Raw genomic sequence first — 14,887 nt, 5'->3', positions numbered from 1 at the left:
TTGGCCTTAGTTACGCCTCCTCCTCTCAGCAAAGTAGCGGCGCAAAACTTGAAGCGAGTCTAGCAGGAGAGTGCGCAACCGGTGATGGCGTGGCAGCCTCGCGCCTTGGCGTGTATTTTGGTGAGCCTCTTCAGCCCAAAGGACCGGCCTTGGCGCGTGTCCTTGCCACAGCCCCGCCCAGGAATGCCCTGCCCCCAGAATGACCGGCCATGCCCCCGTCATGCCCCGCCCAGCCCCATTGGCGCTACGCCACAGTTTGAATCCCACCACCATGGGAACCTGTTACTAAAATTTTTGAACGCCACCAGTGCATATAGGGTATCGTTAGATCCCCGGGGAACTCCACAAGCCAGCTGCCATGGGGCAGATCTGCAATCCCCCCACTTTTGACCCGAGTTTCCCTTTTGGTTTTTTTTTTTTTTTGGGTGTAAATTAGATCACTTTTTGAATCCATCCTGTCTTTCTGCCACAAACATTTCCTGGCAGGAAGTACATAGACTGTGTCACTTAATCTTGCACAAGACAATCTCACCTTATGAACTATTTAAGCAGATAAAGGCAGACTGACCTTCAATTAACAGACGGCTTGAGCAAGAGGGTGAGTGTTGTGTATTCTTTAACTTGACACAGACAGGATTCTAATTGTTGCTGTGCACCAACGCTGGCTTTCTTAGGTGGCTTGACCGGATTCCTTATTTTTCTGGCACTCTACAAGTGTTGTTACTTTGGGACCAGTTTTTTGGATCCCTCCTGGGATCCAAAGCTTTCTAGAACGTGCTTATAAGATGTAAAATGTTTTGTCTGTTTTGTGACTATGAGATAAAATGATAATTTGACATAACTGCATACATTACAGTGAATCTTCCTAGCAAGCCTGGTACTGTCATTTTGTGTGAGGGATCTAATTCCTTTAGTCTGGAGAGGAATTGTAGTTTTGGGAGAGCTCCAGGCTCCACCTGGAGGATGGCAACCCTACTGAAATGCTTGCGTTCCGGGGGAGTGCCGTTAAGCTCTGATACCCAAGTAAGTAATAGTCAGACCATGAGGCCATTCCCAAATGCCCTACCAGTTATAATCTTGATGGCATAGACCCATGGTGGTGAACCTTTGGCACTCCAGATGTTATGGACTACAATTCCCATCAGCCCCTGCCAGCATGGCCAATTGGGAGTGACTTGGCCATGCTGGTAGGGACTGATGGGAATTGTAGTCCATAACTTTATCTTCGAGTATAGAAGGTTCGCTTACCACTGGGCCTATAGACGAATCCAGATGCATGGAGAAGAGTAACCATAAGATGGACGCCAATCTTAATTCAAGGGCTTTGATATCAAGAGAGTTTGGCTGTGACATATCACATGGGTCTTTCTCCTGGCAAATTAAGTACGCACAGCTTCAGACAAGACCCTTGGACTTCTCTCCTTGTGCTCAATTTCATTTCCCATGAGCAGCGCTGGTTGCTGTCTCCCACTGTCCTTGGACCTCTTCTGGATCAGTAAAGGAGCAGCAGTGGCGTAGGAGGTTAAGAGCTCGTGTATCTAATCTGGAGGAACCGGGTTTGATTCCCAGCTCTGCCGCTTGAGCTGTGGAGGCTTATCTGGGGAATTCAGATTAGCCTGTACACTCCCACACTCCAGCTGGGTGACCTTGGGCTAGTCACAGCTTCTCAGAGCTCTCTCAGCCCCACCTACCTCACAGGGTGTTTGTTGTGAGGGGGGAAAGGGCAAGGAGATTGTAAGCCCCTTTGAGTCTCCTGCAGGAGAGAAAGGGGGGAATATAAATCCAAACTCCTCCTCCTACTCTTCTTCTTCTTCTTCTTCTTCTTCTTCTTCTTCTTCTTCTTCTTCTATAAAGCCTTCCCCTCAAGACCATCTTCTATTGATCATCCCTCTGTATATCCTAATATTCTCAATACTCTGGCCCTTTCTGCACATGCAGAATGATGCACTTTCAATCCACTTTCACAATGGTTTGCAAATGGAATTTTGCTATTCCGCACAATAAAATCCAGCTGCCAAGTGCATTGAAGATAGATTGAAAGTGTATTATTCTGTATGTGCGCAAGGTTTGAGTGTGTTTGCAACTTGCCCGTGAGTTTTTGTTTTTAATCCCTCAATAAAATTGTAACCCTTCTCCTTTAATTCTGGTTTTTGAGATTATTTTTTCCCAGCCTTTGTATAAATTGGGGGAGGTTCCCTACACGCTTTTGACATAGCCGATCTGTCTCAGAAAATCCCCCCAACCTAAAAGGGAACAGACCGGGCCAGTTTGGGTAACATCTCCTTAGGTATCCGCACGCTGGAGCTGCACATTCATCCACAACTGTGGGGATTTGGAGGGGTCTTAAATATTATTAAATGCTTTATTGAACGGATAAGTACATAAACGTTCACATTGGTAATGTATAAAGAAGTGAAACTTCAAAGAAAGGAGAGCTCTCCTTTGTTACATAGATTTCTAGGTAACCAGATTTAGTCAAGAGTGGGTGCTTTCTTTTTCCACCAGAAAAGATAGTTGAATTGCTTCAATTTCAGAATATAAGAGGATTGTCAGTTCCCTGCCTTAATCAATTACAACATGTGCACATACTATGAATATATCTACTCGTGAAAAAGGAAAGAAAGAGGAGAGGCAGCATAATAGAATTCATATATTATTCCATGTTTCTTACGTTACTAATATTGTCTTATTAGTTGGATCAATGTTGTACAAATACTTTATCAGAGGTTCCCAGACAGATCTGTAAGAATCCAAGTTTTCCTTGTTAGAGCAGAGTTGCTAATCTGTCTTCTGCTCTATATTCTTGGATTTTTTGTAACCATCCATTATAGATAGTAAATCTTGGGCCCCTTCCGCACGGAGGCGGAAGGGGTTGGGTCGGCGTAATTCACGCCGACCCGGCGACGCTGGGACCGTCCGCATGGACAGTCCTAGAACCAGCTGGGACGACGGCGCCACGGAGCGGCATCGCCCGGCCGACCTGGCTTGTCCCCGGTCCTCCGGTACGTTGCCGAGGCCTGGAGACACGCCCCCCGGCCCTGCGCACCAGCTTGAGCGTCACAGGGCAGGGGGGCATGTCCCCAGGCCTCGGCGACGCGCTGAAGGGCCGGGGACCAGGTAAGTGATGGGAGGGAGTGGGGGGGGGAGGGCGCCTTGGAGCCACTGCTACTGGTGTTTTAGGGCATGGTGCAGCGGAAAGCTCTCAAGCCGACTCCCAACAACCTCGCTCCCCGAGCTTGGTAGTTGAAATGCCAGCTTCAGCGCCCGGTTAGCAGGCGGCGCCAGAGGCGTAGCGGTTTTAAGCAGCTTCATGCCTAATGCCGAATGGCTCCCTGCGTTTTTGCCGTCCCCAGGGCGCCATAAAATACCAGTGCAGAAAGGGCCTTGGTTTTTCCACTGCCGGGCAATGACAATTCTCACGACCATTAACAAATAGCATAGCAATGTTCTATGTATTTGCAGATTTTTATCATTGTAGTCCCAGATCCCCAAGTAGTAAGTTTCTGGTAATTTTTTGAATTTATAATTTATTATATTTTCAATGGTTTTGTGTACTTTTCCCCAAAAAAATTCTAATCTCTTACAGGTCAACTAACAGTGAAAGAAGGATCTCTCTTTCTCTTTGCATTTCCAACAGAAAGGTGAGCTTGTTTTATAAATTTTAGACAGTAATGGTGTTAAATACCACCCATAAAACATTTTATTCTCCTTAATCTCTGTAGATAACATTAATTCCATGTTATTTTTCCAAAATGATTCCCATGTTTTTAAATAGATATTTTTGTTCAGGGTTCTGTGCCCATTGGATCATGTTTTTCTTCACTAGTTCTGTTTTGGTTTTTTTTAATTCTAAAATTATTTTGTAGATTTACATGATAGCCATTTTGTTAGATGAATTGTAAATTTGATGTAGGAAAGTGGTTGTTTCCATAAAGCTCCTTAGTTTCTTGTCTTCTAGTAGGTTTTCTGATGATCATATCTATATAGGAGTGAGCGAGACAGGTGCCTTGCTGAGAAAACCGTATACTCTCTAGATTTCCCTTCCTTATTTCTCCATATAGCTTTAATATTTAATAAGTTGGTCAGATTGTTAAATGAATATTTCAATATGCCAGAATCTTTATTTTCCCTTTTTCAGTTTAGTTAATGTTTTTCTATCCAGTTCTGGGTTTGTGACTCCTTTGAAGACTCCTAGAATGATAGTTGAATGATCTACAACTTCATCCAACATTTTTTGAAAGAAAAGGCTTCTATTGGTGCTTGGGGCATACTGTATATTCCTAAACTAATATTTCCCCCCCATTGTTTTGAATTTCAACCATCAATTGTCGAGCTTTGGTGTTTTTAAAAATCAATTTTAGTTTCAGAGATTCTTTAATGTACATAGCTATGGTTCTTTTTTTCTTTTTATGTGATGTTGTGAATAACTGCCCAAGGGGGTTACATAGCAATAAGTTTTCCTCCCCAAATCTAATGTGAATCTCCTGTAAAAGACAATATCCATCTTTTCCTTCTTTAAACTGCTAAAGACTTTTCTTCTTTTACAAAGATTGTTTAAACCGTTAATGTTACATGACAATACTTTCTGAAAGGCAATGTCACTCATTACTGTTGTTATTGACAGAAATAAATTTAAATCCAGGAGAGAAGGAAGAGAGAAGGAAAGAGAAGAATAGAAGTGTAAAAAGGAAGTGTCAGTAGAGTAGGAGAAAAAGCAGAAAAAGGGAGAAGAGAGAGAGGGGGGGAACTCTTCATCACTTAAGTAGATTTATTAGTGGTCTGGGATCTGCAGATATTTTATGTTTCTCTTCAAGAAGTCTTGAAGCAGTGGGGAGCAGTAGTGGCGTGAGGTTAAGAACAGGTGCATTCTAATCTGGAGGAACCAGGTTTGATGTCCCGCTCTCCCGCTTTTGCTGAGGCGGCTTATTTGGGAAATTCAGATTAGCCTGTGCGCTCCAATGAATGCCAGTTGGGTGACCTTGGGCTAGTCACAGCTTTCTGGAGCTCTCTCAGCCCCACCTACCTCACAGGGTGTTTGTTGTGAGGGGGGAAGGGCAAGGAGATTGTAAGCCCCTTTGAGTCTCCTGCAGGAGAGAAAGGGGGGATATAAATCCAAACTCCTCCTCCTCCTCCTCCCCCTCCTCCTCCTCCTCCTCCTCCTCCTCCCTCCTCCTCCTCCTCCTCCCTCCTCCTCCTCCTCCTCCTCCTCCTCCTCCTCCTCCTCCTCCTCTTTCCTCCTCCTCTTTCTCTTCTTCTTTTTCTTCTTCTTCTTCTTCTTCTTCTTCTTCTTCTTCTTCTTCTTCTTCCTTTTCTCTCTTCTCTCTTCTTCTTCTTCTTCTTCTTCTTCTTCTTCTTCTTCTTCTTCTCTCCTCCTCTTTCTCTTCTTCTTCTCTTCTTCTTCTTCTAATCTTCTTCTATCTTCTTCTGGATAAGCTTCTCCCTTTCCACCCTTTAGCATTGCACTTGACAAACAAAAAAACATCAATCTGTTCCAGTGGCTATGCATGTAGAACAAAGGTTAACGCACCCAGTTAAGGCACTGGGTTGTTATTATTACTAAGAACATAAGAACATAAGAACAAGCCAGCTGGATCAGACCAGAGTCCATCTAGTCCGGCTCTCTGCTACTCGCACTGGCCCACCAGGTGCCTTTGGGAGCTCACATGCAGGATGTGAAAGCAACGGCCTTCTGCGGCTGTTGCTCCCAAGCACCTGGACTGTTGAGGCATTTGCAATCTCAGATCAAAGAGGATCAGGATTGGTAGCCATAAATCGACTTCTCCTCCATAAATCTGTCCAAGCCCCTTTTAAAGCTATCTAGGTTAGTGGCCATCACCACCTCCTGTGGCAGCATATTCCAAACACCAATCACACGTTGTGTGAAGAAGTGTTTCCTTTTATTAGTCCTAATTCTTCCCCCCAGCATTTTCAATGTATGCCCCCTGGTTCTAGTATTGTGAGAAAGAGAGAAACATTTCTCTCTGTCAACATTTTCTACCCCATGCATAATTTTATAGACTTCAATCATATCCCCCCTCAGACGTCTCCTCTCCAAACTAAAGAGTCCCAAACGCTGCAGCCTTTCCTCATAAGGAAGGTGCTCCAGTCCCTCAATCATCCTCATTGCCCTTCTCTGCACTTTTTCTATCTCTTCAATATCCTTTTTGAGATGTGGCGACCAGAACTGAACACAGTACTCCAAGTGCCGTCGCACCACTGCTTTATATTACTGTGTTGGTGGAAGCTCTAATAGCCTTCTAGGAATTATCAGGAAGTCTGTGGTCAGAACTTCTGGTAAGTAGGTGAGGCCTTTCAGTTTCTCATCAGGACGATCACTCCAACTTGGCCCAGATTGGCCCCATTCATTTGAGCATCAATGCGCAAGGATAGCTGGAAGTCTCCCGCCTAAGTGAGCAAATGGGAACCTCTACTGCAGGCCTATTGTAACATGGGGCAGCCCCATCCAAACCTGGAGGTGACAGGCAGGGCCGGTGCTATCCTGCTCTGCTGCCTGCATAAACTCTTTCTGGTAGTGCGAGGAACAGGGGAAAGCTATGAAACCTTCCCGTCACCAAAAAGCCAAATAGGGTAAAATGGCATATGGCACAGAAAGGGTAGCGTACATCGAAGGGTTGGTGTGCTGCACTACAGGCCTTCAATCTTGGAGGGAGCTGACTAAAGTCCCACCCACCCACCCCGGAAAGCCCTGGCCCACCCAGTGGTGGGATTCAGCCTATTCACACCAATTCGGTAGAACAGGTAGCTAAATTTTTTGTCTAGTTTGGACAACCAGTTGTAATCCCACCACTGAGCCCCAACACCAGAAGTTCAGAACCAGTTGTTAACCTATTTGAACTGCCAGAATATGTAATAACATACTTTTTGGAATGAATACCAGCTGAACTTTCATAATTTTTTGTGTTTCATCATGAATCTTAATCCATTTTTTTTGCTTTTTTACATGTCCACCACATGTGAAAAAAGTTGCATTTCGACATTCCCAACATTTACCAATACAATCCTTCTTAACTGGCCATTCTGAGTTTTCCGGGGTGCGAGGGCGTGCTCTGCTAGTTTTTGCTCCTAATGTTTCATCAGCATCTGTGGTTGGCATCTTCAGAGGCATGTCTTGCCACTGTGACATGCCTCTGAAGTTGTCAGCTCAGTCATAAACGTGGGCAAAATGTTAGGAGCCAAAATTACAAGACCACAACCACACAGCCCGGAAATCCCAACACAGCCAGTTGATTCCTGCCAGGAAAGCTGTTGATAATCCTTATTTAGCAATAACTTTAGGTGTAATGTATCATCTAAAAAAATTTATTCCAATTTTCACTTAAGATTTGAAATTAACTGAATTAAATTTCTATAGTCCAAAGACACTCCCATTTAATTTCTTTTCTCCAAAAACTGCTCAAAGAACAATGAGCTTTTTACCAATTCATTCATCCATCCATCCATCATCCATCCGCCCCCATCCATCCATCCATCATCCATCCATCCATCCATCCAGAGGGGCCGCATCACACCTTTCTATTTTCTGACCATATAAATGTCGTTTCCCTGAATGTAAGACATTCGGAAAATAAGGCATCAGTAGAGGTTTAGCACGAAGTGCAAAATATATAAGGCATCCCCAAAAGTAAGAGGTAGCAAAGGTTTTTTGTTTGGAGCATGTCAATGAACAGAACACAGAAAAAATAAGAAATCCCCTAAAGAAAATAAGACATAAGCATCTTTGGGAGCAAAATTTATATAAGACACTGTCTTATATTGACTCTAGTAGCACCTGCTCTATGGTTGTCGAGCAGGTAAGCAAGGTGCGATATTATCATTATTTAGAAAATTTAAAATAGTCCAATGTCAACCTTTCAAGGCATTTGTGTTTTTTATTGCAAACATATTTCAATCAACGTTGGGTTTCTTGTTTTTCTACGCTATTAAGAATGATGTCAATGTGTTCTTCATTTGAATGTCCATTTTAGCATAGATCAGGGGTCTGCCTCGGCTCTCAGATGTTCATCAGCTTCTAATTCCCCAAAAAAACTACAATTCCATCAGCCCCTGCCAGCATGGCAAATTGGCCCATGCTGACAGGGCTAATAAGAGCCAGATCATGAAACATCTAGAGAGTCTGAGTTGCAGAGCCCTGGCATAGATGCTCCTGGGTTCTTACAGTAGCCCTGGAAGGGTGCTTTGAAATATATCGTGTTCTTCCAAGTAATCAATTTGAAATATATTTGGGCCTACAGGTCAGCAGCATAGCAGGTAGAGATGAGAAATACCAAGCTGTAGTCCAAGGCTGAGATGAGTCTACAAAGCTTCAAGATATGAGAGAGACAGAGTTAATCATGAAGCCCTCAGCCAGCTGGGAAGAGTACCTGATGCCAGCCCCCTTTCCATTGCTTATCTTGGGAGAACTCATCTTCATTTCTGCAGGCCAAGGAGACTTCTCCATCAACAAGAACCCACCTCCCAAAGGCTTCAAGATACATCAGGTGCCCAGAGTCCTTCAGGGCCTGCCTAGGTCAAGTGAGCAATGGAGGCTGGCATGCAGCCTAAGCCCATGTCAACATGGACCAGATCCGACTGCTCATAGCAGCCATTACAGAAGAATGAAGCTCCATAGTCCACTTGCTCCTGGAGATGGCAGCCATGAACCTGGACAACTAGACAGCATGAAATTGATAGGCAAACTACTCAACACTTGCACTACGGTGTGAAGGAGGTGAGATGTGTCTTCCTGACCAAGAAACTTTTGGAGAGCCTGTACAAATGCCAAGACAGGTTATGAAAAGAGCTGGAAAGAAGTGAAGGTTGCCCAACCTAAAACAGGCACAAATTCGAGGAAGCAGCAAAGATATGGCAGCTGGTGAAGGAATACCGACACAATGAAGAAGCAAGTGAGGAGTCATTTAATGCGATATAAGAAAGCCATGGACGGAATCCCTTCAGGATGGGAAGCTATAGGGATGATGGTTGTGGAGGGTTTAGGAATTCAGTTGTCAGCACAGTCAATTTGATTCCTACAACCTACTGCGAAATAAAGTTGGGGAATCAGAAAAGGTCCTGATCAAAATGGATCTGACATACCAAAGGGATGACATACCAAACTCACAACGGTTTTCTGCCATAGCAATCTGTAACTTTTCATCACAATATTGACCTATGCCTCCAGGAATCAAAAGAGGAGAAAGTGGTTAAGGAGAATGGAATCAACTTTGAAGAAGTTTCACGACAAAGACGAGCAGGTCAAAATCAACTGGAGTGAAGAAAGGATTCTTAGATGTAAAGAATGACATAAACAAGGAAGAAAACTGCCAACCCCAAAGAAGCTCTAAAATTGTTCAGGATGGTGTAAAATCTGCGAGCAGCTGGAGCACATGGCAAAATCAGCCAAAACAGAAGAAGAGAAGAAAGAAAGAGCTATTGTTGAAAATTAATGATCTTTACCAGCAAAATAGAAACACATTAGGATTCCTACAGCAAAGAGACCACTTGGAACCTCTGGTTTTACACCAAAAGGCACCCAATATGACTCAATGTCAACAAGAATTAACAGGAGGATCACTAGAATGAAATGATGCATCGAAGGTGGAGCAGAGCAGGGGAAATGTACAAGGAGACCCAAAGAGGAGTACCAGAAGGCTTTTGAAATTCCAGGAGCAAAACAAAGAACTAGCAGACATCTTGAGTCAGATGGAGAACAGCAAGATTGAAGGAAATTGATTTTTGAAGCTGCTCTCAAGATGCTAACAGGCGAAGGCCATGGGAAGGGATCAAGAGCAATGGGAGAAGATGATCCAGTTCTTGAAATGATAAGTAGATGGTGATGCCAGCAGATCAAAGTATCAGTGACCCTCCTGCAATTTGTGTCCGGATGTCCAGCAAATCAAAGGAGTATTCATCAAATCCTTTGTAATAGACACCATCTACAATCAGGTCTTCGTGCTTCAGCCGTAGCTGACCTGGTATACATGATTACTGACACCTATATAGGTGTCTACCAAATATAATGGATGAGGGTCAGCAGACTGGGAGGCTCCTCACCCTGAAGTACAGATCGAATTTAATTCTGAGCGGGGAGGCATTGAGCCAAAGTTGCGGTAGAGGCCATAAGGCCATTTTACAATCTAGTGGTAAGAAGAAAAAAAGAATTTGACGAGTTTATTGGCTAGAATGCGGGCCGTCGAGAGAGAAGGGAAGTTGAAGGCTGTTCTCCCCAATTGAAGATGCGGAGGAGAAAAAAAGATTGAACAAGCAGTGTGATGGGAAAACAATTGACAGCATCGGAGGAGGAGCAGTTTGTCTAAAATAGCCCAGCCCAGCAAACAGTGCACAGTTTGAATATTCAATATCCTGTAAGAATACCACAGAAGCAAAGGCCTAGGAGGACTTGCAAGTGAAGGACTTCCATCTTCCATTGACCATCTCCTCTTGCCGCGATTTTCCTTGCCATTTTTTCTTTTGCATCCCACTTCCTGCTGGCTGCATTTCCTTTCCTTTGCCTTGACTTCTGTCTCACCCGTGGCCTACTCTGAGGTCTGCGTCTCTCTTGTTGGAAGCCCCTACAATGTCAGGCACTAGTTTGAGTTCTTAGAGCAACCCCAAAGCGCCACTGCACAATATCCCTCCCCAAGGCTTGTGCAAACATCTGCACTATCTCTGGAATTTGGCCTCCACTGTGGAAAAAAGGTTTTTTTTGTTAATTAAGATATTGTTATTCCTCGTTTGCTTCTTAATTCTCAGTCAATTCTGCCCAGACTAAAATTGATTAACAAAACAGGAAATCCACATGGACTAAGAAGAAGAGAGAAATGTTTCGAACTATGGAAATTGACAGACAGGAGTAGCTTAGCAATGAAGTAGATCCTTTTTTCACCGGCGATGTGCGAAGACAACAGAGGACACACTCCCAAAAAACACGACATCCTTTGAAACCTTCCATTATAGCCAGGGCACAGCTATAATTTATCTGAGCACAATTTATCTGAGCCTGATACTGATTTTCTAACCTGCCGCCCAAAGTGGTTGTTGTTTTTTTGTTTCTGTAGTCAGACAAGTTGACCATATCTGTAGTCAGACAAGTTGGACCCCAGAGCAGTCGCCCAACCACCACTGCCGTCATGTTGTGAAAGTGCATCTGTAACAACTCTATCTTGAAAAGGCAAGCTGTATTGTGAGGAGTTGTGTTCTTTTTGAAAGGCTCATTTCTTCAGGTCTGGGAACTGCTTTCAGATAAATCCTCCAAAAAAGCTTCTCTGCTGCCCAGGTTTTTTCCTTGTATGCACACATTCTTGATCTCCCACCATCATTAAACTCCTTCAGTCAAATTGAACGTGTCATTTAGAACGTATATTCTGTTGTTGTGCTGTCCAGGAATACTACAAGTGTTTATTAAAGATGAGGAATGGGGAGACGTGGCTTCAAATCCATACACAGTCATGATACTCATGGGCAGCGGTGGGATTCAAATAATTTAACAACCAGTTCTGGTGGTGGGATTCAACTAATTTTAACAACTGGTTGTTTGCAAGCACCATTTTAACAACCAGTTCTGCCGAAGTGGTGCGAACCTGCTGAATCCCACCACTGCTCATGGGACAACCATCTTTGCCTCACTTAACCGGTCTCTCTTAAACACGTGTGCTTCCCTGAAGGATATGCTCCCCCCCTTCCACCTAGCCAGGTAGGGAGACTTCCTCCAAAGTGCAAAGAGCTTTCCACTTGAAGGGCCTCTTCCATCAGATGGAAGTCTCCTGAGGTTGTGGAAAGCTCTGCTCTTTGCATGCTGCAGCAAGCCATCGCCTTTAATCTGCCTGCGCCATTAAAGCAATCCAGCCTGCGATCAGGACCGAGGTTCAGGTGTGGCTTCCTCTGAAACAGAATGTCATAACCTACTGAAGAAGAGCCTGCTTCGGCAACCTTAGCTCAGATACCTGCTGCCTGAAATTTACCGAGATACCTGCTGCCTGAAATTTACCGAGTCACCTCTGCTGCTCCTGAGAAATGAGCCAAAGCTGGGATCCTTCTGGGTTTTTAGCATTCTCCTCTTCAAAATGATTACTTGACCCTAGGAGAGGGTCAATCAGTATTGCATTCTAACCACTGTTTGCTCGACTTCAATTGGGGATGTGCTTGGCAAGAAAATCACAGCTCTGTGTAGAAAAGCTAGCATATGATCTACAAACTAGACTCCATGTTCCTGGGCAGGAATTGCGTACTTTTCTGTTATTGCACTATTAATTGCTAGCTAACAATGCAACCTTTGAAGTGTTGTCAGTAATTAAATTCAGTTGTTAGATTTCACTGTAATGTAGCTTTGCTTAATTTGTGTGTGCCTCAATTGCATCAGTCATTAGGCCTGTGATATATACAACTATTCTTATAGACAACCATACTACTGTGTATTCTCATTTGTCAAATGTAACTTTCGTGCTTTGAATATTCAGTAAAAATTGTTGAACTTCTAAACTGGCATGGCTCTATGACTTCTGTAGATTAATATAGTGTGGGTCTTGAAAATTCCATATCAATAGTTAAAAGACATGGTGAGAGATATGGGAAGTTGTATTTCTGCTCAGTTTGTAGTTATCACAGACACATTTGGCCCAACAGATGTAAATTGGGATGCATGATTTTTGTGTGGGTGTGCAAATTTTGTCTCAATCAACCTCTTTGCCCTTCTCTGCACTTCTTCTATCTCTTCGATATTCTTTTTGAGACGTGGCGACCAGAACTGAACACAGTACTCCAAGTCGCGATTAAGCACCCGCGTGTCTTCATATAAGAGAGCATGACAATCTTTGCAGTTTTATTATCAATTCCTTTCCTAATTATCCCCAGCACAGAGTTTGCCTTTTTCACAGCTGCCATGCATTGAGTTGACATTCCCGTGGAACTATCAACTAAGAGCGTAAATCCCTTTCCCTGGTCTGTGACTGATAGCACTGACCCTTGTGATCTTGTATATGAAGTTGGATTTTTTTGCCCTATGTGCATGCTTGCTTTTTTGATACACTGAACTGCGTTGCCATTTTCTTAGCCCACTCACCTAATTTATCAAGGTCGCTTGGAGCTCTTCCATAAATCCTTTCGCGGTTTTCACCACCCTACATGAGTTGGTATCATCACCAAACTTGGCCACCATGCTACCCACCCTACTTCCAGGTCATTTATGAATAGGTTAAGAGCACCGGTCAAAATGGATCCTTAAGGGAACACCACTCCCTTCTATCTCTCTCCATTAAATTTCCCATTTACCTCTCTGCTTCCTGTTCCTCAACCAGTTTTTTTAATCCATAGGAGGACTTCCCCTCTTATTCCTTCATTGCTGAGTTTTCTCCAATTAGTCTCTGGTGAAGGAACTTTGTCAAAGAAGTCTTTGGAAATCTGGTAGACAATGTCACTGGTTCCACATATCACATGCCTGTTTATTCCTAAAAAGAACTCCTAGTAAGTTTGTAAGACCAAGGACTTGCCTCTGCAAAGCCATGCTGACTCTTCCTCAGCAGGTCTTGCTTTTCAACATGTTTTATAATTCTATCTTTAATGATAGATTCTAATTTACCAGGAACAGATGTCAAACTGACTGGCCTGTAATTTCCTGGGTCTCCCTAGACCCTTTCTTAAAGATTGGTGTGACATTGGCCATCTTCAGTCTTCAGGGATGGAGGCAGATTTCAGGGATAAGTTGCATATTAATGTGAGAACATCAGCAATTTCATGCTTGAGCTCTTTAAGAACTCTTGGATGAATGCAATCTGGGCCAGGGGATTTGGTAGCATTTGTTTTATCAATGGCTGCCAGAACTGTCTTCCTTGTCTATCACTATCTTCGCTAGTTCCTCGGATTCACCTCCTAAGAAGCTTGGTTCAGGTGCAGGAATTTTCCTCACCTCCTCTTGGGTGAAGACAGATGCAAATAATTCATTCAGCTTCTCTGCAATCTCCCAAAATTTGGTTTGAATGACCCAGAAATTGAGTAATGGCTCATGAACAGGTAGTGTCTGCAAGCAAGAGGCTAAAAGCCAGAGTTTGGCTCACAACCAGGGAAGACTCACACAAGATTTGGGGTAGATGTAAGAAGAGGAGGGCAAACCTAGACCAAAGGGAACTCGGCTGAAGTTGAATTTTGAATGCAGCCTAGCAGCACTTTGGGAGCGCAGCACAATCTATCCCCCACCCCCAACATCTTTCTCATTAGTAACCTTTTCCCCATAACTATGCTCACTTGCACAACAGGCAAATAAAGGGGACCAAGATGCTACAGCTAATAAATTCAATGAGCAACTCACACACCACCAGTGAAGACAGACCACAGCCAAAAAGTATTGGATCACCTGTCAAAAATATGAAAAATTGATAAAACTGGCCTCCAGAAAGGCTGGAAGATAGCAAATGCAGCTTTGATATTCCTAGGAAATTACAGAAATTTAGCTTAATCACTTTTCCTCATAAATCTGAAAAAATATATTGTGAGAGCGTAATCAAACACATAGAGGAACAGATCTTCCTAAGGAACAACCGGTATGGTGTCTTTTATGAGATGTCTTGCTAAACTTTAGATCAGGGGTAGGGAACCTGCGGCTCTCCAGATGTTCAGGAACTACAATTCCCTTCAGCCCCTACTAGCATGGCCAATTGGCCATGCTGACGAAGCGACTTCTGATGGGAATTCCTGAGCCAGGCTTACAAATTCTATGAAATGGAGATGGTTAACAAGCTTGATGGCAGCAGATGTAAGAAACCTCCAAAAATGGTTTGACAAAGTTTGCTAAATCTAAGGCTGACTTTGGGAGTGTTCTACCCCACATTTACAACAGTTTGGTATCAAAAATAATTGGTTTCCAAATATTGCTGGGGTGTGTATGAAAGTATTTCTATTG

This window comes from Sphaerodactylus townsendi, unplaced genomic scaffold (genome assembly GCF_021028975.2).
Source record: "Sphaerodactylus townsendi isolate TG3544 unplaced genomic scaffold, MPM_Stown_v2.3 scaffold_25, whole genome shotgun sequence".
NCBI classification, from domain to species: Eukaryota; Metazoa; Chordata; class Lepidosauria; order Squamata; family Sphaerodactylidae; genus Sphaerodactylus; species Sphaerodactylus townsendi.
The sequence above is the reverse complement of the archived record's forward strand: the minus strand, read 5'-3'. Positions refer to the sequence as shown.